The sequence below is a fragment of the Tyto alba genome, unplaced genomic scaffold, assembly GCF_018691265.1.
Source record: "Tyto alba isolate M040663 unplaced genomic scaffold, T.alba_DEE_v4.0 Super-Scaffold_41, whole genome shotgun sequence".
NCBI classification, from domain to species: Eukaryota; Metazoa; Chordata; class Aves; order Strigiformes; family Tytonidae; genus Tyto; species Tyto alba.
Window position 1 is genome coordinate 7707606 of NW_024881317.1, and position 25595 is coordinate 7733200.

Sequence of the window (25595 nt, forward strand, 5' to 3'; positions counted from 1 at the left end):
AACAACATCCCCCCCCCCCCCCCCTTTAACTTCCCCACCCGCTCCCCGGGGGCGGCCCCGCTCCGCGCGGCTCCGCGGCCGCGCATGCGGGCTGGCGGGGCGGGGGCGGGCATCGGCGGCGGCCCCGGCGCTGCTCAGGTTGCAAACCCACAGCACACCCCCACCCCCCCCCACCCCCCCAACACCCCCCCTAACCCCGGCCCTCCTTCCTGCCCGCCTCCCCGGGCGGAGAGCGCCCGGCCCGGCCGCCTCTTTCCCCCCCTCCCCATCCCCTTCCCTCTCCCTTCCCTTCCCTCCCGGCCCCGCTGCCAGGGGCGAAGCCGCCCGCCGGGCCCCCGCGGTGAGTCTGCCCCGCCGGAGTTGGGCGAAGGGGTGGGGAGGGGGAAAGTTTGGGGAGGCCTCTGGCTGGGGAGGGGGTTTCTCCTCAGGGTGGGGGTGTGCGGGACCCCCCCCCCTCCCCTTCCCGCGTCCTCTCACGCTTCCCCCGCCCTTCCTTCTCTTCTTCCTCGTTTTTTTTTTGTTTTTTTTTTTTTTTTTTTTTTTTCCCCCTCCGCGCAACTTCGCGTGGAGCCGCTCCGGCCGGTCCCTCTCCTTCGCGTGTCTTTACCCCTTTTCATTTTGTTATTATTATTGTTGCTTGGTGTAAGTTACTGGATGTATTTTCTCGCGCGGCTGCACCCCGCCGCTATTGTCTGCGGGCCGGCGGTGCGCGGCGGGCCGGGGCCGGGCGCGGTTCCCCCGCTGCCGGGGGGGGGGGGGGGGGGGACGGACCGTGCCCCAAGTCTGTGCCCGGCCACCCTCAAACCACCCCCCGTGCACCCCCACACCCAGCCTGGCCCCCAGCCTCCCTCCACTTCCTCGCTATTGGTATTATTGATATCCTGATCTGAAACAAACAAAACAAAACAACAAAACCAACCCAAACCCCTCCGGGTCTCGCTGATGCAACTTTGCATCTCAGTTTATTGCAAAGAAAGTAATCTGGGCTTTATATCAGAATCTCCTAAGCAACAGGCCGCTGTTGTTTTTTCTCACCTTTGGGGCTGTGTGGGCCTTTGAAGTTACTCAGAGGGTCATTGCCATGGGGCCTGTTTTATGCATTCACACTTTTGCTTGAAAATATAATTTATTTATTTTCTTCTCGAGTGGAGACACTCGATGCAAATGCGGGAGTTTCTGGACAAGGATTGTGGAAGGGTAGTTGTTTCTTAACCTGTAAATTGTCTGGGTTTATTAATCCATCATCTGTGACTGTGTTAGCCCTGCAAGTCATATAAAGGAGTTGGGATTAGTAGAGATCAATTTTGCTGACCTCTGTAATTGGTTCTGCTCCAGTGTCCTTTATGGGGCTTCACACTAGCTGGAGCTCAGAAGTGGAAAAAAGTGATTTTTCAGAGTTTTTTTTTGAAGAGTGTGCTGTATTGATTCTGTCATGGATGACCAGATAGGGACTCTATAAAGGGTTTAGAAATGCTGTATTTCTGTAGGACAGTTGGTCGCTGTGGTGTTCTCTGTAATCTTTGTCAGCCATAAAACTTTAGGTACTCATGGAGATACGCGATGCGGTAGAAATATGTAAAGCATGTAGCTTCAGAGCTGAGTTTAGACAGTTGGTCTGAGATCCATGAATGTCTTGTGTGCTGGCAGTTTTGGCTAATGTAATCTAATCAGTTTTAAAGGGCCAAGCTACATTATTTGTGGTGAGACTCTTCAGCTTAAAATCAGTCCCTTGCTGGGTGTGTTTTTCATGTTTTGCACAGCCTTGCTGAGCCACTGTGGAATTGCAAACATTAACCAAGTTCCACATAGTTCCTTAAAGGTGAGCTACTAGTGATTCATTTATTACTTGGTTAGTGGAGGTGTATTTTTATACATAGATACCTTAGTAGTGGGAGTAGGTTTGTGTCAACCTCGTAACATCAGTGTCTGTGGGTAGAAGCTCCTGTCTGAAGTGGAGGAGCATTTGCTCAGAAGGTGTTTGCTGTCCTTTGGGCCACTCTGATTGAGGCTGTCACCTTCTATGGTGACAATATCTTGCTTGGACACTTGGTGTTTGCTTTTTTTTATTTTTTTATTACGAGCCTGATAGCAGGGTAAGGGTGCGTTAGGCAAGGTGGGTATCATCTGGGCATGTGTTGTCCCTTGGCATGTACCTGTCTTCCGCGTTCATGGGTTGAGCCTAATACATCTCCTGTCTGTCCTTCCAGCGCTGCCCGGTGCTGGGCAGACAGGCTAGCCTGGGGCTGTTGCTAGAAGGGCACTGATGCTGAGTTCTGCAAGGCAGACAGGTTTTGTAGGTAGCCTGAATGACGAGTTTCCTGCAGGTAACGTGGATGTGCCGCGTTGCGTGACGGAGTTGCAGCCCGTGTCTGCTGCCTGGCTCCGGGCGGCTGAGGGATGGCCAGCAGAGCCCCAGAGGTGAGGACACAGCATCCTCGAAGTAACAGTCCAGCCAGGAACTGCAGCCAGAGAGAAAGGCAGGAGCTCTATGTTCCTGATTTACAGCTTTGCAGCATCAAAGGAAAAAAAAACGTAGTTAAGAAGTTGAAGCTTCTCGTAGAAACAGAGCTCTACCAGGTTCTGTCTGATGATGGATGTTTTTAAACACAGTCTATATAGGGAAGCTTTGAGGCTCCGGTTTATGCAGAACTTGCCACTAATCTCTCAGCAGGGTAGAGTCCTCTGTAAGCTGTGTTCTGGTCTAGGGTACGCTCCTGTGCTAAGAGGAGGATTAAATACTATTAAGGAATCTAGTTATTCTATCCAAAGCATGAATTAAGGCAGTGGTCGATAAATTATACTAGAGGAAAAAAAAACACTGGTAGGTTTATTGGTGATATACACATGCTTCTGTGTTGCAAAGGCAGTGGGTGCTTTCATGTAGTTTTCGGCCAGCGTAGTAAGTTTCGATAGAGAGCTACTTAACAAAAAAATCATTAGCAGAAGTTGTCATGCCTGCTGTACCCATTCTTTTCCATTCTGTTTCCAGGACACCAATGTATCAGTTTCCTCTGCCTGGTATTTGGTGGTGATCCACTTGCCTATAAAACAGCCCTTGAAGCAGCTTGGAAGCTTTTCTACTTAGCTGGTTATCTCTGCAATCTACTTGAGCGTTATTAAATGTTATTTCTATAGGGGTTCCCCACACAGGCAGTAAATAGCCTGAACTAAACTAAACCACATAGCTGATTAGTATGGAGGAACTATTTGGTTTTGGTTTTGCTCTACTGGCAGAAGGTGATGTTAAGAAGTTAAAAACTTGAGCAAAAGGCTAGAAAGTCCAGGAGGCCATAAAGGCGTGATACGCCCTCCCTGAGTGATTGTGGCCCTGTGTTTTACCAGCCCCCTGGACAGGGAGTTGGCAGTTTCTGTGGTTTCCAGCTGGAGTTAAGGTAAGCAGCATCCTACTTGCAGGCACGTGGAAGGCTGGGGTGGGAAGCACCTTGCAGCCTGCAGCCTGTGATTTCTGGGTGCTACTTGGTGCCAAGTGCTCGTGTGTGTGCTTGCTTGCATTGATCACCTGTAGGATAGGTAAAGGTAATGAGTGACTTTCTGAAGCAACTGATAGCTTTGGGTGTAGATACAGTTCTGGTTTGCTGCTGTGAGGTTTGCTATGGGGGGATATAATCCAGTTGGGAGGCTTGGTTCAGGGCTGGCATGTGCCACCCAAACAGTCACTTCCAGGAAGCACTGCACTTTTTCTAAATCAAAACTTATTGTTAGGGTGTTAGGTGAAATGAGATTTTTATGAATAGCTTAGTCATGCTTCACTTTTTTTTTTTTTTTTTTTTCCCCCTCCCCTTTAAAGCAGCTGTAAACAGTCTCTTTGTGGGGAGGGAATTGGCCACTCCTTGTGCTTAGTGAATAGTCAGACACTTCAGTTGTAGTGTTGCAGCCTGGCATTGCACTTCTTAGTTGCTTTTGGAAACAAAGCTGTGGATGTGGCATAATGTAATCTTTTTTATTTATTTATTTATCTTAAACCTGCCTTTCCCCCTTGCAAATGACCTTTATGCAGATCTAGAAGGCAAAGCCTGTCACTGAGAGTTAGCTGGTTAGTTGCTTTGTTTAGTGATAAGAAAATATGATGGCAGCGCTCCAGAGAAAGCCGATATGCCAGGAACTTGTTGCTGCAGTCAAGCTATACAGATCTTTTTCAAAAAGATATATCTCTGTATATTTATGGCCCTTTGTCACAGAAACAGGGTGACTCCTCTGTTGTTGTCTACATGACAAATACGCTGCGACGCCACAAATCCTGTAAACAGTTTAATGCCCTCCCAGAGAACGCTGGTGCAAGCATGCAATAGGTAAAACTTTTTCAGTGTCATCCTAAAGTTTAACTGTAATTTTATCATCAGTGTAGGTGTAAGCAGCCTCTTCCAGTTCCCCAGCTGGGCTATGATGGAATTTGTGGGTCTGTTCAGGGAACCAGACTGGGAAATAGATTCCAGTTAAGAATACTTCTTTTTTTTTTTTTCTGTACAACTCGTACCTTGGATCAGTTCAGCAAAAAAGTTCATTCTTTACCTGAATAGTTCCTCAACTCATGTTCTTTCATGGTCCCATGAGCAGCTGCTGTGGCAAAGGCCTCGGTGGTTCCACTGGGAGAAATGCTTCTGGAGCTTCACCCTTGGAAGTGCTTTTCCAATTGCAAAGAAAGCATTTGACTGTGGTGCCAGTCCCTGTTTTATAGCATGTGAAGGCGACCAGGCAGATAGATGTGTTTCCAAGATAAGCCAGTGAGTTAGAAGTCCAAGTGTTTCGTTTTGAAGTTCCCTAAGACTGCAATTATTTCTATTTAGATTGAAGATACATCTTCTCTGCAAAAATAAGCCCTGCCTTTTTAGTTGTTGAGGAACAGGGCTAGAAAGTGTAATCACAAATATTTTTAAGTATTCAACAGTCCTTAAAAAGCATTCAGTGTGATATCTTGCAAAAAGTAAGCTTTAATTATCTTGTAGCTGTAATGGATCACATGTTGTGACATGGTCAGGCAGTCTAACGAGACTACTTTGTATATATCTATATTTAAAAAAACCCTCTGAAAATCAGTTAGCAAAGAGTTTATTGGGTGATTTTTTTATTATGGGTGAGAAAAAGCTAAATTCTTTGCTGGTGTAGCGATGTAGTGCTCACAGTCCAAATGCTGAACTGTAACAAAGGCACGTTGGGAACTTCTCAAATGTTGTGCATGGGATTGGAGTAAGTGTAAGGAAAAAATACTCCTTGAACTACTGTCAGCACCTCCTACAGCACTTGTGTCAAGGGCCTGAAATACAGTATATTCCAGGCATGTTTTGTGTGTGAGGTTGGGTTTGGTGCCTCCGGGCAGCCTCCTGGGTTTCTCGCTGCTGCGAGGACTGCTGGTGCTGTGGACCTTGTGGGCTTTCTCAGTTCATAAGGGACCTTGATTTTGGCCTTGGCTGCAGCATTCAGAATGGTGCTTTTACAAAGGTTAACCTGTAATTCTGTATCAGGGGTTCATTTGACAAAGTTAATCCTCCTTGACCACTTGTATTTTCTTTGAATCACTTTCCCCTTCGTAAGGACTAGGAATTCACTTTTATATTTCTTCAAAATGATCCAATCTCTTAATTCAAAAATTTTTTTCAGTGATTCCGTAAGTTGTTCATAATAAATTATTTTCCTATCTGGTCGCTCATGTCTTTTCAAAACAGGTGATCATTTTTTAATCAGTAAACTGTGACAGTTCAGTTGCCACATCTTCTTGTATGCTTGATCTCTGCATGATGTCACCTTCTGGTTTCCTTGGAAATCACGGGATGGCAGCTGATCTCTCATGTCCGTGAGATGGATCCTGTGTAGTTGCTCTTAGATATTATTTAAGATGTATGAGTGCAGGTAATTGCAACTGATCCGTTGCATCTTAGTTTCAAGCACTTGTGAAGTTTTCTAACAGACTATGCAAAATGTTTAGCACTTACCAGAGTAGTGTCTGGCTGCTTCTAGTCTCTGTTGGTGTATTTCTTTTACTTCATTCAGGTGGCTAGAGTAAACTTAATGTTACATTTGCAAAATACATAGTGAGAGAACTCCCCAAATTGTTGTTTCATGTGAGATGTTATTTACAGTGTGACAGCACCACTGAGATTAGCCTAATCCAGTGTAAAAGGAAGGATTTAAGGATTTTCTTCTCTAGCAGCTATTTCAGGTTTTATTTCTGAGTGGGAGGGAAAATAAGTGATGAATTACTTATTTAAATATGAGGCTGAATATTGGTGAGACTTATTCTCCATGAGCATGATTTGAAGTGGTCATCTTAAAGCAGGAGGGTGTATGCAATTTGATGATGATGCTCAAAACTTTGTGTTGAGAGAAACTGCCCAATGTGTCATGTTGAATCCCCTGTGCTTTTTATCACCCATGACTAATGCAAACTGGAGCAGTAAGTTATGTTACAACCCGTGACGTACTTTGTAGCTTCATCTAAATTGTATCTGAGGTTTCTGGCAAAGTTACTTGGGAAAGTAAATCTCTTTCCCAAAGTGTCTCTGCCCCCAGTGGTGTAACTGCTCAGTGAGTCTGAATGCTGCAGTTAATAAAACCATTACAAACAAGGGTTTTGGCACGGAGCAGCTGTTCTGAACCGGACTGTCTTCAGACTCAAACTACTGACTCACCCTTTCTTTTTCCATGGATTAACACACCTGGCATATCACGCATGGATGCTGGCCGACTTGTCATGTTCTTGCAGGTATCCCTGTTTTCAGTGTAGGGAAGACTGAAGCTGGGGTGTGCATCTACACAGCGACCTCCTGCAGGAGATAAAACCCTCCTAATGGAAGTTAATGCCAAGGATGAGTTTGTCCAAAGACTCCTTTCTTCATGTCCGTGATTCTGGGCTGCAGGAGGGATGCTGCTCTGGTCCTGCCGCATTTTAGGGGAGCACAGAGGTGCTGCTTGTGTGAAGTCCCTCCCTTTGGTACAACCATATGAAAAGCTGAGCCGGATCAGGCCACAGTCTGACCAGCCTTATTTCCTGCCCCACAGCATTGGTTGTGTGTCCCTGGGGAGGTGCAAGAGCAAGGCAAGTGGTCCACACTAGTGTCTGTGGGCACAGTGGGGTTCAATACCAGGATGTGTGGCACATTCGGCTTCCCGGCCTGTGTGGTTCTTTCTCAACACCCAGCTGAATCTTGGAAGCTGCTGTCAGTAGGAAAAGAAGAGAAAATAGGAGATGCTAAGACGTGAGATTGCTGAAGAATGAGAGTCTTGCTGGCTTTATACACTGGTTTCCCTCCTGAGTTTCCTCTGGGATGCTGAAGCCTTCAGTCCCATAATAGTGGTGGGACAATGAATGCTTGGATGGAGGAAGCAGGTGTTAAAGGAAGGGGAGAGGGAAGTGGTTTATTTTTTTAGGGGAAGGGGAGACAGGATGGCCAAATTTGACCCTTATACAAAGCAATTTCTTTTGGCACATGAGCTTGTGTACAGCACACTTCCTAATTGCCGAACCCACAAGTAAGGTGGCAGCAAAACTGGGCTTTGCCCTTTTTTTTGAGTTAATGTCACTTAGTGAGTCAGCTGAGGAGTGAGGGTTACATGATGTATCTCTGATGTTATGTGATGAATTTTGCTGTTCTTTTGTTCCCTGCTACCATAAATCTTTCACCGCAGCAACAAGGCTGTGGTACTGATGACACTGGACACCTTAAAGTCTGCACTTTGTACTTGGGGAGTGCTGGGTTTTAATTGTTTTAAAACCAAACTGGAGATGAATGAGTTTACGTGTGACCTAGATTAAAACATTTTCTGTAGTCTGATCTGAAGGTCTTTGGGTTGGTGCAGAGAATGATTCTGGAGATAAAAGTAAAACGCTGATTCACATGCTATATAGCAGATGTGTTTGCATCTGTAGCTGAAAGACTTCCCATCTGGGGAGTAATGACAGCGGTTTGTTCCAATGGGGTTTCCAGCCTGTGCAGGAGCTTCTCTTGAACATGGGAGTCATTTTTTCCATCGCTGAGTGGTTTGCAGCCGCTCCACCCATTTTTATGATGAGTGATCATCGTCTGAGAGCACAGTGGAACACAGGAGGCGGTGAGCAAACCTTTCATTGCCCTAAATGTAAATGTTTATAGTTTCTCTTCTCCTAGCAGCTGCAAAGAAGGTAGGTTGTTTCAGCTGAGTAGAGAAATAAAGACTAAACCCCTTTTTATATGTGCTGACACAAAAGGAAGTTTTGTGTAATGAACATTCATTTCACAAGGTCCAGGTGACTCTACGCTTCTGTGTGATGCAAGGCGAAATGTTGCTGCAAATGTTTCTAACTGCAGGTTTTTCTATATTAAGTAGTGCAGTTGCCAACAGGAAAATAAATATACGTCATCTTCAGGTCCATCATGAGAGGATGCTGGGGGTTACGTCAGTACCTGCCATGCAGCTGCATTTGTGTGCTGGTGGCTCCACAGAGTCCCACTGACTTGGGCATGGGAGTGTGAATCTGCTTGTGCAACAGGGGCTTGGGACTCTCCAAAATCTGGAGCTACTTTTCCACTTTGGCCAGGGCTACTAATTAACTTTTGACTGAGTCTTTTGGAGGTGTAGCCTGAAGAAAGGTGCGTGTAGCATGGAGACCGAGATTTGAGCCCTTAACTAGGTTAAAAGTATGGTCTTGAGTGGGTGTCTTGCTAGTCTCCTCTGTAAGATGCTGGAGGGGAGTGGGGTGATAGGAGCTGATTTCTTGGCAGTTGTCTCACAGCTAAAACAGGGCCTTGGTCCCAATTTTCATGAGCCATGTATTAAGCTAGAAAAAGAACTAGCTCACTGCTTGAAGAGCTTACAAGCTAAAACTGAGGATAATAAATATGCTTGCATGGATGTTAAGAGGATTAGTTGTTTGTGAAGTGCACTGAAAGTGGGGGAATTAAAGAAATACTTAAGTGGTAACCAGCTGCATGTCACGTAGGTCTTTAATTTGCTCCTCCCTCCTTCCAGTCAGATTACAAGCAGCATTTGTCGATCTCTCTGAAATTTGTGTCAGTCTCATGTTTTCCTGTATTTTGGGAATTTTACTCTTAGAATTTACTTACGGGCAGTACCTTCAAGGTGGTGAAATGTTGTCTCTTCAGATGTCACATCTGAAGAAGAGGTACCCTGCTAAATGTGATGTGCTTCCTTTTGAAGCTGGAATTGGCTCTATTTAAACTGTGGGGTTTAGTGCTTAGACCTCCCTGCTTTTTCCTTTATCAGATTAGCTAGGATTTTGGCAGGACTTTGTGCTGCTTTTTCTTAGCCAATCTACTTGCATGTGAGTGTTCAGTAACTTTCTTGCTTTATAATCTCAAAGTTCAGAAGTCATCAGGCTGTTTGAGACTAATAAGAGATCCTATCCCAGCAACAGCTTACAGCAGATGTATAAAAGGAAAACAGTACGCAGAGAGCAAGTCTTGAAATGAAAATTCAAAACTACTTGAGGAGGACTGAGGACTTGTGGCAAAGTGCTTGAAAATGTATACATCTTCCTGAAACTGCAAAACATGACTGCTTTTTTTAAGCCTTTCTTTACTGGATTGCTTGCATGACCCATCCCCTCTGCTATGTCAATTAATACTGTGAAATGGCAGATAAATGGCAGTCATACATTTACTGTACAGTTGCATTGTATAAAAAGATTGAGCATTTCAAGTGCATAAAAATGATAAAAGGTATCGAGTGTAAACTTGCAAAATTTTAATGCTCTGCTTTAGAAGAGTCTTCTTTTTTTTCCTCTCGCCAGGAACTAATTTGTAGAATCTTTGCCAATTTTTTATTAAAAATCTAGTCTCATTGGTGTTTCTGATATTAATTAAAAAAGAATCATACTGTTTGCATAAATACCTGTGTATATTTATGCCTTGGGCTTGTGATATTTCAGTAATTTAGGCCATTTTGGAGGAAGCATGCTTTAAGTCATGTTAAATTTTGTCTTTGGGAATGCTACATCACTTGGTGTTTGCATTGAAAGAGAGAAATTGTTTTATTTATAGGGATTCTTTTGACTCTTAGTTAAGGCTGGATCTGAGCTACTGGATAACTTGAGGATGAAGAAGGAGACTTGGTTTAGAGTTTGATGGAAGTTGGGATGAGGAGTGGGGACCTGTTGCAGCGTGGTTGTGTTAATGTGGCTGCGATGCTCAGCAGAGCAGCATTTTGAACTCTTGTGCAAGAGATGTAAAACTGTGTCACTTCTGGCCAGTTGGTGGAAAAAAAAAAAAAAAAAAAAGTAATTCCCATGATGGAGAGGAGAGAAAGAGCTGTTGGGATGCTGCTAGATGAGAGCCTAGCAGCAATGGGGAATTTGGGAGTATGCCCGAGCTGGGGAATGCGCTGAGGAGCTCTGGGAGTGTGCCTTCCAGACAGGGAGAGTTGCGGGGTGGCGATGGCGTGGACCACCCTGCATGCTGGAAACTAATTGTCACCTCTGCTTCTTGCTCAGCTTCAGCGTTAGCAAGCCGTTCCTCATTCTAGGGCAGATTTTTGGATGTGTCCTGGGCGGGAGGCAGCATACTGTGAAGATACAGGATTAACTCTGTTTGTTAGCTTTCCCCTGAAGTTAGTAAACTTTAATTCACTGCTTAGGTCAGGATACTGATCAGAAGGGCTGTGATGTGCCAGTCCTGGTGGTGTTGCCTTGGCTGGTGATCAATGTCCTTGCCTGCTGAGTGGACATTGATTTTTTTTTTTTTTTTTTTTTTTTTTTTTGGCTTGTATCTTTAACTTAATTATCTGTGTCAACTCCCCGATGTCTGTTATTCAGAAAATAAATCTTTTATGATACGTCTAACCCAGAAAACTGCTTATATATCCAGCAGCCAGGAAATTGAATAAGTCCTGATCTATTCTTAATTTCTTGTGTTTCCTGTGGTTTTGTTGTTTGTGTTACCAGCCCTAATATTTACATACTTTTGAATGAGCTTTTCTTTTTTTGGAAGATACTGCTTTGTTCATATGCCTTGCAGAACAGGTTCTTCAATTTTTTTTTTTTTTCCTAATAACCAAACAGCTTACTTTCTCAAAGGGATATGAGGGAAAAAAAAAAAAAAAGGGAAGATTATAGGAAACACCAAAGGGAGATATCTAAGAATAGAATTATTTTTTGCTGATGATATACTAAGACTCATTATAAACTTGCGTCTACCTTTCCAAATGTCCTTGGGCTCTTTTGAGAGCTTTGTAAAACTTTTTGCATATCAAATGACGCGCTCATAGGTGCTTTATCTGAATAGCAGATGCATTTATAGTTGGCATTTTAAATGCAAAGGTGTTTCTATGAAAATGCTTGTAAGAACAAAGTCGTGCTTCCCACTAAAACCCCAAAGGCTTAGCAGGGCAAGTCAATGGGCTCTGCAGTGTTGATGTATAAAAGTAGTGCTGGTGAATGTTGTCCAGCTACGTGTCTCTGGAAACTGATGTAGTCTTTTTTTTCTGCAAAGTAAGGAAGATTTTACAGTTATGTTCCCGGCCTTTCCTTTGGGTGTGCGGGAGTGATGGAGTTGATGTTCTTTTGGAGATCTGTCCCTTGGTGCATCAGCTGGTCTTCTTTTCCGTGGATATTTGGTTTCCTCTAATAATCTTTTAGGAACTAATTTGAAATTGCCAATTTTTTAAAAAAATAATGTGGTTTCCAAGGAAGTTATGATCAGCCTTTACTTGCAGGTATTACTGTTCTATGTTGATTTTCCAACTACTCTTCAAATATATATTTCTTTTAAGAAGTAAGGCAGAACTTTAGGACTTTTTTTTTTTTTTTTCCTTTTAAATCTGTTCTTCCTGCCATGAAATAAAACGTATTTGCACATTGATGAATAGTGGCTAGGAAGTCTGTCTGGTTCTGCAACAGGATCCATAAATAGCATTAGTATCTGGTTTACTTTGGGGAGGAAGGTGTCCCGTTGTGGTGGTGGCAGCAGGGGAGCCTTGCACTCCCTCACAGTAAATTTGCCCTGTCTGGGCAATGTTCACCAGCACGACACTTTAAAAGAAACATAATACAGAGAGTGTAGCTTAAATATTTGAAGTACGGAACCCCTTTAAAAGCTCAAGCAAGTATTGACTTTAATACGAATGGGTTATATTGACCTTTTTTTTTTCTCTATACCTCTGGTGTGGGCTCAGAAAGGACTTTGTGGATCATAAAGCTGGTATGAAACAAGGCTTTCCCCATCACCCTTCCTATCTCTTGCTCCAGGGACCACCCTGGGACAGGCGGAGCGTGTCGTCGCATGTGGTCGGTGTGTAACGCTCCGGTGTGTTTGGGTGGATGGGATGGATGGTGCTCGGAGTAGCTGTTCTAGTTGCCAGACTGGATCTGGCAGCTAATTTTCAAACCTGTTGGGTCTGGGTCTCAGCACGGAGGTTTGGACGAATGCCTCTGAAATGTGCACTCCCAACCATTTGTAAGGGTATTTTTTGACCCAGGAGTGCCAGGTTTGGTTTGTGGCAGAGTTGCCAAAGGAGAAACTGTCCTCTGTGCTAGATTAAAAATCAGTTTATTCTAGAAAACAGAAGGAAAAAGCTCAGGTAGTTCAGGGGCCACACTGTTAACCATCCCTGATGCTGCAGAAGCAAGTGTAGGTGCACTTCTCTTGCAAAATGGCAATGGCAGGTAATTAGCTTGGGGGAGTCTTGCAAGCGGAAGGACAAGGCTTGGGATGCTGGTGTCCTGTTTCATGATAGTGGACAAAATGAAACAAGGCAAAGTTTCAGAATTGGAATAAAAAAATATTTTCATTTTTGCCCCCTTAATGAAGGCAGTGGTGAAATGTTTCCCTGCTGCTCTGTATTTTCTTCAAGCTGCTTGTGGCATGGTTATTACTGGATGTTGTGAAATGTAAATAACGCCAAGGTAGTGAACTCGGCATTCCTGGCTCCTTGGCAGTGTTCGTGAATGGAAACATCTGTCCGGGTCCTCTCCGGTTCGCTTCCCTCACACAGTTGCCCGCTTTAAGCACGGCTCATTGCAGGGCCATATGTCCTGGAAACCCTCTCCTTAACTTTTGCATGTGTACACCACATAAAATGGAGGAAAATCTAGAGGCTAAAATATATATATATTTTTTTTTTTCTTCGTGAGGATTTTAGTGCGAGTCATTAAAGTATCTGGTGTCCTTGTGCCAGCCTGTGACTGCAAGATCCAACACAGGATAGACCTATCTCGTGCTCTTGGCAGAGTCCGGCTCTTTTCCTGGTCCATGCATCTCGCTTGGATTTCACTCTCAAATCACAACCCCTTGCTTGGCAAATGCATAACTATTCCCTGTCTCTCCTATTCAGATTATACAAATGGGCTCTGGCAGGGTGTAAGCTTCACTTGAAAGGACGTGTTGGTTTGCAGGCTTGGAGATGAGTGATAAGAGTTGAACTGCTTTTACATGAAACCACCTCTTAAAGAGGAGTGGGAGTGAAGGGAATGACACAGAACTGCAGCAACAAGTGCAGAAAGGAGGGTAGGAACCACCCCAATAATTCACTTGGTATTTTTTCTTGAGCTGGAGGTCTCAGTAGCTTTTCACTAAGTGGGCATTAAAAAAAAAAAAAGTAACCAACCAAAAACCAAAATAAACCCCTGAAAGCTAAGAAACCGTGCAAATAGTGCAGGAAATGCATAACAAGCATTTCATGATTGGGAGAGATAGTAACCTGGGCTTCAGAGCTTTAAGTTGGCTACAGGATGTAAATACTGCTTGTGCTGACATGGGTGAGTGGTGTGTATGAGCAACAATTTTGACTCTCTTAATTTTCTGCTTGCAATTTTAATCATAAATTGGGGAAAGCGGAGGGAAGAGGGGACAGGATGCTTTTGTTCCTCTTTAAAGGTAGAAATATCAACAGTTTCCCTCTCTTCTCCCATCCCTTGTGTGTGTGGTGAAAGAGAAATGTCAGTGTTTAAACAGATCAAAGATCTTTATAGTACATAGCATCAGTTTAAAGTGAGACTGGCCAGGTTTTGATGAGTTAGGAATATATTAGGTGAATTAATACAACTGGCTGTGATTCATTTATGAAAATGCTCTTGCTTGTTTTTTAAGCTTTCAGTTATTTTTCTTTTGCTGTCGATATGTGAAAAATTATTTATCTAACTTTTACTGCGTTAGCCAGGGAACAATTCTTCATGTGATATATCCAGTTCTGAAAAAAAGTGGGCTATTCTTAACATAAATTACATACTCGGAATTAACTAAGATTAAAATTACAGTGAAGACAGGCTAATAAGTGTTTTACTCTGCTAAGGAATTTGACTTAAAGCCTGCATTGGAACCTGAAGTTGAATGTGAGCTGCCAATTCAGTTGAAGTGTAAAATGCCTCCCTGTCTCATTTGGAGTAAGCTAATGTAGAGTTTTAACTGAATTAAATATTTTACTCCTTTTCATTGGACAGATTTATAAAGAATTACTCCAATGATTTTGTTTTCCCCTCTGAGTCATTTCAAAAGATAATGCTAAGCATCATTGCATAATGGAGGGGTGTGTGTGTGTGTGTTTGCTTCTGCTATCTCTCTAGTGTCTTTTCAGGATTTCCAGCCCTGTAAATAATTGCTCAAGGCAAAGGTACACTAATATTATTTGATGGACAGGAAGTCTACAAATAGCCATGGTATTTTGCCATAATTACATTTGCAGTGATGCAGGTGTTTAGACTTACCCATAGTCAGGAAAACCAGTGCTTCAAATAGACAGATTTGTAAGAACACGTGGATGCAAAGTTGAATTTAAGGGTTTTAAAAATAAAGGTTTTGTGAGGTGTGTTGCTGATGGCACTGCTACTATGACTCGGCTTTGTAACGGTAGAACAGAACCATCTGAACCCCCATTTCTTCAGAATTGGCAAGATACCTTCCTCTAGATATTTATTTTTTTGTATGGTCTGTGGTGGTCTTAGATTGATGTGTTGTTGGTTCTGCTCCAATAAGGCTCCCACTGTTGTCCCGGGGCTCGGTGGTATTTGTTAATGTCATTGTTTTGGCTCATGCTTCTTGCTTCCAAATCTCTCCTTAGCTTGTGTGATCCAAAAACCCTTTTCTTGGTTGTGTTGGTGAATGTAGCAGCTATGTGTTCACCCTTGAGCAGCTGGTTATGTGACACTGCATGTCTCCTCCAGACAGTGAGAGTGTTAAAAGACTTCATTAATACTTAGCTTGAGCACTCTCAATGAGATGGCTGAAGGAAATTAAATACTGTCATTAAAGTAATGCTGTCAGAAATGCCTGAAACCAACTATGTTGGGAGACTGACTCATCCTGCCCTTGCTCTGGGAGAATGGCTGGATACAGTGGGAGGGTATCCTGTTTTTTTTTTCACAACTTTATGACCTTGTATCACCAGCCCATGAGTTTATTTGGGAACAGACTGATGCAGAAGAGGGGATGATATGCAAACAGGAATGTTTCTGTGAGTGATGCTCATAGCTGAAAGGGTCATGGAGTAGTTATTTTGAGAGGAAATATTGCCTCATGTTCGTCGAGATGAGCTACCAAGAGCAGCCTGTGATGTAAAAGAAAAAGGGATGGGGAGAAGGGAAGCAGGTGGTGAGAGGATTCTTCTTCCCAGAGAAGTGGAGCACCACTCATGTTATCTTTTCAGAGTCCCCTGCTTCTCCTCCTTCTAGAGATGGTCATTATTCCAAATGGTCTCTGAGGTTTAGAAAAAAAAAATTTCTTATGTAATCAGTGAGTAAGTATGCAGAAAATTTCTGTGCTGTATGTAAACTTAGGATGAAAGTTTATAACCCGGAGATGCATGGTGGTGGTGTCAGCTGAGTTCGGCTCTGAAGCTTCGGTGGGGCATGGCAAAATACCTGTGTGCCAGCCCTTGTGGGCTGGTACAAAAGTAAAGAAATAGAAAAGATTGTCCCAATCTTGCTTAGTGCTGTTAATGAGCGCTTCTCTCTATTTTGGATGTTCTTGAAGAAATTGCTTGCTCTTAGCATAAAAAGCAGTACTTAAGATAGACCGAAATGGTGCTGCCTCTTCAGAAAGGAATATTAGTATAAATACTCAAAGGGTCCAGTTAATCTGGCAGGACTGTGAACCAATGCATGACACTGTGCCTGGGTGCATTTACAACTGTAATTATGAATGACTCGTGCTGTGAGACAGAGTGATAACTTCAGTGCTGCCTTTTTGTTATAAGTACAGTGTCTTCTGTGCTATTGTTTAAAGACTCCTTTGGAAGCCTGATTTAATAGTGGAGCTGAGTGAATAATTCAAAAACTTTTTATCAAGTACTTGTTTAAATTCTTAAATGAGCTCACCATAACCTTTTTATGCACCCCTCCTGCATGTGTCATACAAATACTAGAATAATTGAGTTTTACTATCGCAAATGTTTCTGTGAAGCAAATTTTTAGACCTTGATGTATGACTGTTTATGGAAAGGGGAATGTTAAAATCTCACACACCAGTGTCTATGCCAGAAACTTGTGCTTGCTTACTTAGGAAGAGGGTGGGGGGACCGGACCCTCGGCTTCGTTTGAGCAACGTTAACTAAGCTCGTTTGTCAGATAGACTCATATGCAGTTTAAAAACTGAACACATATGTTTAAAGCAATTTCAGATGTATCTCTCTTTCAGACCATTCTACGAACAGTAGCAGTACTTATTGTAAAATATTTGCTTTTTTTCAGATAAGTACTATTTCTGACTCTTTTTCCTTTTCTCCCCTCTTTAAATGAGATGAAGCAGCACATTCAAAATGCATCTGCTTAGTGTCACTGAGTAGCTTAACACAGGGATGCAGACCAGAGAAGATCCATAGACATCTTCCAGGCTTGGACTTCCCTTGGCTTGAAGTCCAGTTCAGGCTGCAGGAGAGCCTTGCAGATAGGCAATCTAGGTGGTTTTAGCATGGATGCTCACATGTATTAATGTTTGCAGACTTGCTGGTGAAAGCTCATTAGTGCTAAGTCACTTTTGAGTACTGATGGCCTTTGCAAGGACTTTTATTTGCCTTTTAACCAGCACATCTAGAGAATTGTCAATCATCTGTCTTTTGCTTCTGTAAGCGAAATGGAAGACTTATAAATTGAAAGCCAGCTCAAGAAGCAGGGGTTGATGATTAGGTAAGCAGCTGGGCAATGCTGTTTTCTCAGTGAAGAATTGTTGCTTAATTGAGTTAAAAGAATTTAGTAGAGGCTGTCTATTCTGCTTGCACACAAACCTTCTCCTGTGCATGCTCTGGCAGCCCTCTAACCTTTTTGGCACTGCTAAGTGTGTGCTGCAGCTTTCCTCCGAGGATGAGATGGAAAACCCATATTCTTTCAACGCGTCACAAGTTTGCAAAATCTTGAATTGCATCTGTGGGGTTTGCTCACTGAATTTTGGATTTCTTTGCTGACTTCCATCTCCGAGCTGTGATGAAACCTCCTTTAACAGTCTAAACGTGGTTACCACAGGATTTCCTGGGAACGTGCTGAACTCCAGCCACTGGTAAGCATCTGTGCCATGTGCCCCTTGCAATGTATGCAGAAATCTGGAATTGCAGGCTTGTGTGGTGAAGCAGATTCTTGGAGTAACAAAGAAAGTACTATTGAAATCTTCCATTGCCTTCAGTTGCAGCTATTCAGAGTGTAACTTCTATCGGTATAGAAACTAGAAACTAGGCATCTGTGTGTCCACAGCCAGGCCTGTGAAGGAGGGAGAAAAACCTAACCTCGTCTTTGGAAGTAGGAACTTTTGTTTTTTTGCAGTGTTAGAAAAAAAACATAAAACCAAAACCCAGCATCATCACAATGACCAACCTTGAATTTGTGGAAGATGGGCAGTGAAATGTAAGAGCCAAATAAACCTGTTCTATTTGGGCTTTCCTGAAACTGTCATGTGTGTAAAGTCATATTTTTAACTGAACAAAATTAGTTACATCTAAGTCTGTAACAGTGAGCATTGGCCTGTTGTGGTTTTCTTGTAGTCTGTCAATTTGGAGTGGAAAACTGGTCAGACTTAGTCTGACTCCCTCACATCAGTTGTAGCATCTGGTTCAGTTGAGCCTTTATCAAGCTGAAAAGAATTGACTGAGGAACATCTAGTCCATGTCTATTCATTTCCTTGCAATGCAGTGAGTATCAAGGGTTCTTCAGCAGTAACTTGCCAGTGTGGGTTCCTCAGACTTGAAAACAAATGGGTAGGTTTGGATGCACTTTCTTCACTTGTTTTTAATTAAATATTGGTGCAACAAGAGTTGTTTTGTGACAAGAAAGACGCAGCAATCTCAAAACGTGCAGAACAAGCAGGCTGTGTCTTGTCTCATTACGACATTCCCACTGTAGGAAACACCCTTTGCGCTTTGATAAACTTGTCCTTCTTAATAGTGCTAAACTGCAAGCTGACGAGTGCAATTGCTTTAGTGCATTGTAGATTTATAACAGTATGTTGTCTCTTCAGATATTGTGTGGCAAAGCATGTGTGAAGATAAGTGAGCAGTATTACCTTTATTTACTATGTGGGGAATATGAGACTTGGCAGCTTTTTCTGAAATACCCACAAAATCTCAGTGTTTGCCAAGTGAGCTGCTGTAGTTTACGATTGAAGTTGGTGATTGCAACAGGCAAGATCTCCATTGCAGCACAAAGTGGGGAGGGTGAGTGCCAGCTGAGGTTTGCCTTAAGTGATGTGTCTGGAGAGATGCAGGCTGGTGGCAGAATAGAAAGGGACTGTTGTCTCCTGGTTTCTAAATTCTCTGCTTGATCACTGAGAAGAAATTATGTGACCACCGAGCAAACTGGAGTGTCTGTACAGTTGGTGCTGAAGCTTTGTATAGAGTTAATAATAATCTAAAGGAGAAACTGGATCAAAATAAGGTCTGGCTTTTGTTGTAGCTTTTTGCTTTTTGGTTGCATATTGGTATTCTGTAAAGCAAGAGGTAATTTGTCAGCCATTTCCCTATTTACATAAGTATCTTTGATACATCACCTCCACATGGCGACCTATGGACCATCTCTGTTGGGTCTTTATGTCATTCTAGGTTTGGTTATTCCCTCTTTCTGTCTGGTAGAGATTTGCACTCCATCCCTGTCTGATTGAAACTGGTGCCTGTTCAGAAATGCATCACCTTGTCTTTTAAGTACTCCTGTCCATATAATAGCATGTTGAAAAACATTTTATTATTTTTGCTTATATTGATCTCATTTACCATTGTCAGAGGGGAAGACAGATAATGACTTGATTTGTATTTGGACTGGAGGGATTAATTATGAAGTACAGCTGAGTTGTTTTCTTTCTTTTAAAGCTGCATACCATTTTCTGCTGTGGGTGTTTTGGTTCTTGTTTATTTTGCTAGTTCGTTTGGAGAAGAATAGTCTGGGAGAAGGGAAGGAAGAGGCAGGGTTTACCCCTGCAACCGTCATTGTTAGCCCTAACTTTTGGTAGAGCTTTGCTGCTTTGGCTTGACCTTTTTAAACTTGAGAAATGTGTTTTTGTTTGTATTTCCATCTTGTTACATTTTCAAACTATTTTAACCATACCAGATTTCTTGAACAGTAATAGGGGGAATGTTTTTCAGAGTCTTCATAGAGTTTCCAGGCAGCTTTTCATCCACCAAGTACTATACCAGGCTCTCAGTGGTGGGGTTTTGCTTGATTAGCTCTAAGAATCTGCAAAGCAACTGTTCAAAATTGCTGACACATGTTAAGTAATGTGAAAATCACCATCCTACTCCATTGAAGTCTGAGTGCTCATGTCAGCAATGAGAACAGGATCTGACCCTGAAAATTATACGTGAACTGTCTTAATCTGGAGAGCATTTCTAGTCAGTGTCTTTCCTCTGACTCCAGGTAGTTTATCCTTTTGGTCTTGGGTATTGTTATTTTTCTTAAAAAAATTTTTTTATTTGCTCAATCTCTTGAAATACCCCATTCTGCCTTGTCCATATATTTTTAAACTATTCAACCGCATGTTTGTATTTGGTGATGCCAATTTAAGAGTAAAATCTCAATTCCATAGTTGAATGTTAGGAGAGGTAATGCCTAGTTATGACAATAATACTATTGGTATAATGCCTATTAATAAGAAATCCGTCATCTTCCAGCTCCCTCCTCCAAACCTCTATTTTTCAGCTTTGGAGCAGCTGTAATCAGCCCGTGCAACTTCCCTTCCTCCTCTCATGAATAAATCCCAACCACCTTATCTTCTCTATCGGAAAGTCTTCCCTGGTTTTAACAGCCTCTCGAGGAGCGTATAAAAGGGGCTTTCACTGGCTAACAGGAAGCGAAATGAATAGAGGAACTTTTGATAATGCCCTGTCTGTCTGAGCGGAGGATCAGCCTGACTAAATTGTACCAGATTAGTGAATTAATGCTTCAGCCGGAACCAGAATTATAAGTTTTTAATCTTGGAACAAGCAGTGACTTCTTCTTAAACAGTGATCAACTCCCTCTTTGATTTGGAGGCTTGCAGTCATCCATATTCAGTTAGTTTGGGTGGGGTGTTTTGTTGTGGTTGTGTGTGATTTTTTTTTTTTTGTTTTTTTTGTTTTTTTTGTTTTGTTTCAGTCTGCATTCGTGAGTTTTAACAAGTCTTCAGTGTTTTTTTTGGTAGTGGTGATTTTGGTATAATACCTGTTGTGGCCATATGCCATTTCTGCCAGTAATTTGCACTGTGCTTTGGATTTTTATGCCCATAATGAATTCTTGTATGTCTCAACTTTCTTAACATTGATCCATGTTGTGCTGCCTCACAGTTTTTTGCAGTTAGCCCTGGGGTGGCTTGGATATTTTTTTATAAGCAATACTTTTGGTTCCTGCCACCTTCAGCCTTACTGGAGAGACCCCACTTGGTTCAAACTTTCTGATAATCCAGCTCGACAGGAGGGGCAAGTGACTGAAAATCTAAATGGGGCAGTTTAACTAATTGCCTTAGGCCTAACTTGTCTGCTGGATAACACTAGTTTTATTGCAGTCCAACATGATTGACATTTTAGGCATTGCACTGGTAAAATATTGGCAACAGCAGTGGAAAATCTGCCCTGTTGTTTCTGATATGTTTGCTGCCTGAGGAGCACCTTTTTGTTACAAATAACTATCTGAAATGCAACAGATGGAGTGAATGTACTTCTTTAAATCACTGACTTTTCATCTTCCTAAGAAAAAGAGTGAGAGTATTATCCTAGTTACTAAAATTTTGCCTCTTTCTGTGTTGCTTTTTTTTTTTTTTTCCCCCCAGGCCTTTTTTTCTTGGATTTTAGTACTGGCAAACTCTCTAATGACAACTTTGCTTAGGTAAGTGAAAATTTTTTTTTTTCTGGGTTTTTTTAGAATCACTTCCCCTATCTTAACTTCTGCATGTTGTGTTGTAATTGTGAGCTGCCAGCCAGCTGTGCTGCTTGTGCTGTGGTTAAGGCTAGAAAGACGTAGTAAACAAAAGTAAGAGTAATGCCTGTAGTATGACATAAGGACCTCATTTATTAATTTAATCAAATGTAGTGGACATGGTGCAGAATAATGAAATACATATTTCATCTGCATGTTACTGCATAATCTCACCAATTTATTCAATTTTTTTTCAAGAGATGCTCTGGTTTTTTTTTTGGTTTTTTTTTTTTTTTTTTTTCTGGAAAGTAAACTTGGTTTATTGGTATCACATAATGTCATTTCATTAGACAAATGAGGCCTTAATGCTTCCAGGTCTGTAGATACAGGTCACTCTTCCTCCATCCCTTTCTCTTCCCCCTTTCCCTCAATGGTTCTAGGCAGGAGTTTCTGGCATGGAGGGCAAATCACAAGAAGTTTGAGTGTTTTATGCTTTTTTTTTATCCCAAAAGGTGGGAGAACCTGAATATAGAGAACCTGAATGTATTTACCTTTCCCTCTTCCACCTTCTGAACCTCATCTACACTTCTAAAATTTTAAATTCAAGCTGATCAGTGATAAACAGTGTTTCTGAGTGTTGATGGCAAGCACGTGGTCTTGTCTACTTCTAAACACCTTTGAAAACCCAGTTCCTGTGCTGCTACATAGCACAGGGACATTCTTTTGAGCCCAAGTCTGGCCCAGAGGTGGCTTGGGTGATGGGTGAGCGAGCTACGTGCACTGCTGTACCAAAATGTACTGTATTTTCCTTTGTGATGGAGAGAAGATTTGGTTGACCTCTGATGCAAGGCAAGAACTTCATCCCCAGGTATGCACCTAATTTGATATTAGTTGGAGTTGCTTGCAATCCTGGATGAGACCAAACAGTGACTGCAGTATTCACATGGGAATATTGTATCCTAGCATCTATGCTGACAAAGATAAAAGTGCTGCTGTTCTTTGTAAAGTGTCTGTGAAAGGGTTTTCTTTTCTTTTTGTGTTTTCTGCTGCTGGGTCCTTAGCAGTACCCACCCTCTCTCCCTTTTGATCTCCTTCCAGTGGATGGTCAGCATGGAAGCTTCTGGCCTCTGTCCCTTGAGATGATGGACCTCAGGGAAGCAACACTGATCCAGCCTTAAACCAGAAGTCTTCTCCAGTCTGCTTCTGCCTGGCATTTGTCCCTCTTCAGGGATGACTCCAGGAGAGTGAATAGGTCTTTAGCCTTAAAACCTCATTTTAGCAAAATAGAAAACTCCAAAGAGGCTCTTGTGTTCCCTTTAGTTTTCCTTTTAGTTAAATAAACTCAGACAGGTTGTCTGCCATTCCTTTGGCAAGGTGCTGAGCTCAGGTACCTTGTCTAGCATGGCTTTTGTCTTTTCCAGAAACGCATGTGAGTTGGCTGGTGGCCTCCAAGCTCTGGGTGCACCACCTAAGGTGGACTTTCTAGTCGTGATAGACGGTCTGCCTGGCGGCGTGCTAAACTACAAGCAGGAGTGGACTGTAAGACAAAGCTGCATTTCACTAATTCAGATAAAAGTTCTTAGCAGAGCCATCTGTGGTATGTGTCTGAGATGTTGCTGGATCCCAAACAAGCTGTTGCTCGTGAGACACGCTTGCCTGTTGCAGCATCGTTGCGGTTCCCCCACGACTCCCTCGACTGCTGCGTAGCTTAAGGAGTGACTAATTTGCAGCCTGAGGCTGTATTTATTGATGCCGCTGCCTGTGCAGAGAGAGGAGAGGACTCTGCAAGCCAGGGAAGTATTTAGGCAGCAGTTTTAAATCCTTTTAACTTTGTATATTGGACACATCTATGAATATATGCAGACCTAGTTAATAAATAACCCAGGGAATGGTAGTTAAGAGGAAAGGACATAATTAATTCTGTCGTGTACTCTGCTTTAAAGTTGGATCCAGAGCAATAATGTGTTACACTGGAAAGGTAAACACTGTCATTATTCAACAACAAAATGCATACAAGGCTGACACTTGTTTTCCTCCTTTTGATTTAATATTTTTTTTTTTTTTTTTGCAAGCGTTTGAATATCTTAGATGGTCTTTGTTTGGTATGGTGGAAGCCTGATGGAGCCCTACCCTTTCTGAAGGGTCATTACTCCTTTATTTGAATTGAGTTTTGTATTAACGGTGCTTTGCTGACACAGAACTGTTCGAGAAGGCTCTTACTGTATTTGCTGCGGTTGGGATGCTTGGCTGTAATTCCTGCAATATAGTTTGGAGGGAGGGTATTTCTGTTTCATCAGGTGATCCCTTTTCAACTCCCCGCATTTCAGTGTTGTCCCAGGTCAAATTCACGTGCGGAATAAAAGAAAAAATATAATCCTTTTTGTGGAGATACTATTACAAAGTCAAAATGACTTTCTGTTAATTTGTATCTCTTTCCTCCCCCTATACCAGAGTGCAGTGAAAACATCTGACTATAGCAAATGCAACTTTACATGGGTCCTTCCAGCTTAGAATTTTTTTCATTTTTTTTTTTTCTCACTTTTTTGTTTGTTTGTTTTTGAATTAGTGGGGAGAGGGATATGGGGGAATCCTTGATTTGCATCTTAAATTGTTTAAAGTTTCTGTGAGAATGATATCTTTGCTAAAAGGTATAGCTGTTGTGGTAAAAAGTTACATGAAGTAAGGTAGTTAACTTCAGCTTATGATGATAACTGATAATAGGAAAAAATGCTGAAGTGATTGCAGTTTGCAGCTCCCTCTTTATTATTATTCATTACACAGCCTCTCCCCACTCCTTCACACTTCTCATTTTAGCAAATTTCTTTATGTACAGTTACACACACAGAAACAAGGAAAGACTGTATGTACCTATTACTGTTCTGTCCATGCTCCAGAGAACCCAGCCCGGCTGACTGAAGATCACTTGAGCTTATACAAATGGAGATGTGTGTATCTAGGGTGGGTTGGTGTTGTGCAACCCCTCAATGCCTCTTCCTGTGGAGTTTTCTTACAAGTTTTGCAGTTCTGCCTCTTCCAGCAGAAGTCTTAGGCAAAAAACACTCATGGAGACACCAGTGGAATAGCTGATGCAGCTCAGCAGCCGCCTCCTAAAATAAGTGGTGGAAGGATGCCTGTTTCTCTTAGCAATATTTGCTTTGGAAGACGAGCATCTCTTCAGTATGTCCTTGGCTCTCTGTGTCTCCCTAGTAAACTATGCTCCTTCTTCCACAGTTTTCAGCTCAGTCAGTTTAAAAGTTCCTGGTTAAAAGCAACATGGTAAACTATTTGTGTGCTCCTTCAGGGTCTGCTGCTTCTGATTGCAGAAAGGTTGCAAAACTCCCAGGAATTTGGAGAGGAAGGGAGTCCTTCCTTGGTACGGATCCAAAAGAAGTTGCGTGTTGTCAACTTGCACAAGCTCTTTCTTCAAAGTATGAAATATACTTTTTCAGGGGGAAGGGATTTGGTAGAAAATTGTTAGCCCTTGGTGGGTGGCATGAAGCACATTGACTGGAGGGGCTATTGTTCTGTGGTTAACGTGCTGTTTATTTTGCAGCCAGTGATCTTTTTATTTTGCTGAGGCAGATGGAGGGATTCCCAATTCCACAAGCATAACCCTGGGAGAGATTATTTGGTTTTAGGTTTCACCACTTGGATGATGAGGTTAGCCTGAGACAGACGCATCCCTGTGTATAGAAATGGTCTTGGCCCAGATCTTGTCTAGCAATGTAAAGCCTGAGAAAGAACCAAGAGGTCAACTTCAGCTTCTTAAGGAATGCAATATATGTTCATTTTGGCATGTGTGGACTGCTGCTTTCTTTTATTTCAAAAAGGGTATAAAAAAATTAGTTAAAAGCTCATGTATTATTTTTTAAAAATGCTCTAATTAGAGCTATAATTAGGTCTGAAGTAGAGCGTACTTTACAGTTGCATAAATATTTATATCAGTGATACTGAAGCACTAATGATAAAGAATCCTAAGAGATTTTTTCATAGCTACAAAGCAAATAACATTTCTACCAGTCTCTGCGTCTTAACATCATTCCTTCACTTTGCCTGTCTCCCTACTACTGAGCTAAGCAATGTTCTCAATCTGTGGACACCAGGACTTTTTTTTTTTTTTTCATCAATACCAGTCTTAAGTAATTATTCTGCAGTTCTCCTAATACTTGTTGCAGAAGTGAGCTTTTCTGCTCGTGTTAGTGAAAGGTCTGATATTTTTGATGGTGTCTAGAAAACTGAAGCTCTGATACTAGCTAAGATGAACAGAAGCTTGTTTCCTCTTTGTTCACATGGGCACTTAATTCACTTCCCCATCTGCTTTGACTTTGAAGATTGCTGAGGTTCTTCCTCTGCC

The 25595-nt window shown here is 42.3% G+C and overlaps 1 protein-coding gene across 9 annotated transcripts in view; it reads left to right on the top strand.

Moving 5' to 3' along the window:
- Nucleotides 1-211: 211 nt before the first annotated feature.
- Nucleotides 212-25595, top strand: part of AKAP13 (A-kinase anchoring protein 13) — a 217662-nt gene continuing 192278 nt past the window's right edge. For 8 of the 9 annotated variants that reach the window (XR_006166569.1, XM_042803860.1, XM_042803862.1 and 5 more), the window contains exon 1: nt 212-340. The gene's annotated coding sequence lies outside the window, so the exon portion shown is untranslated. Of the gene's footprint in view, nt 341-21155; nt 21212-25595 lie in introns of all 9 variants that reach the window. The other variant, XM_042803861.1, reaches the window with a different exon arrangement.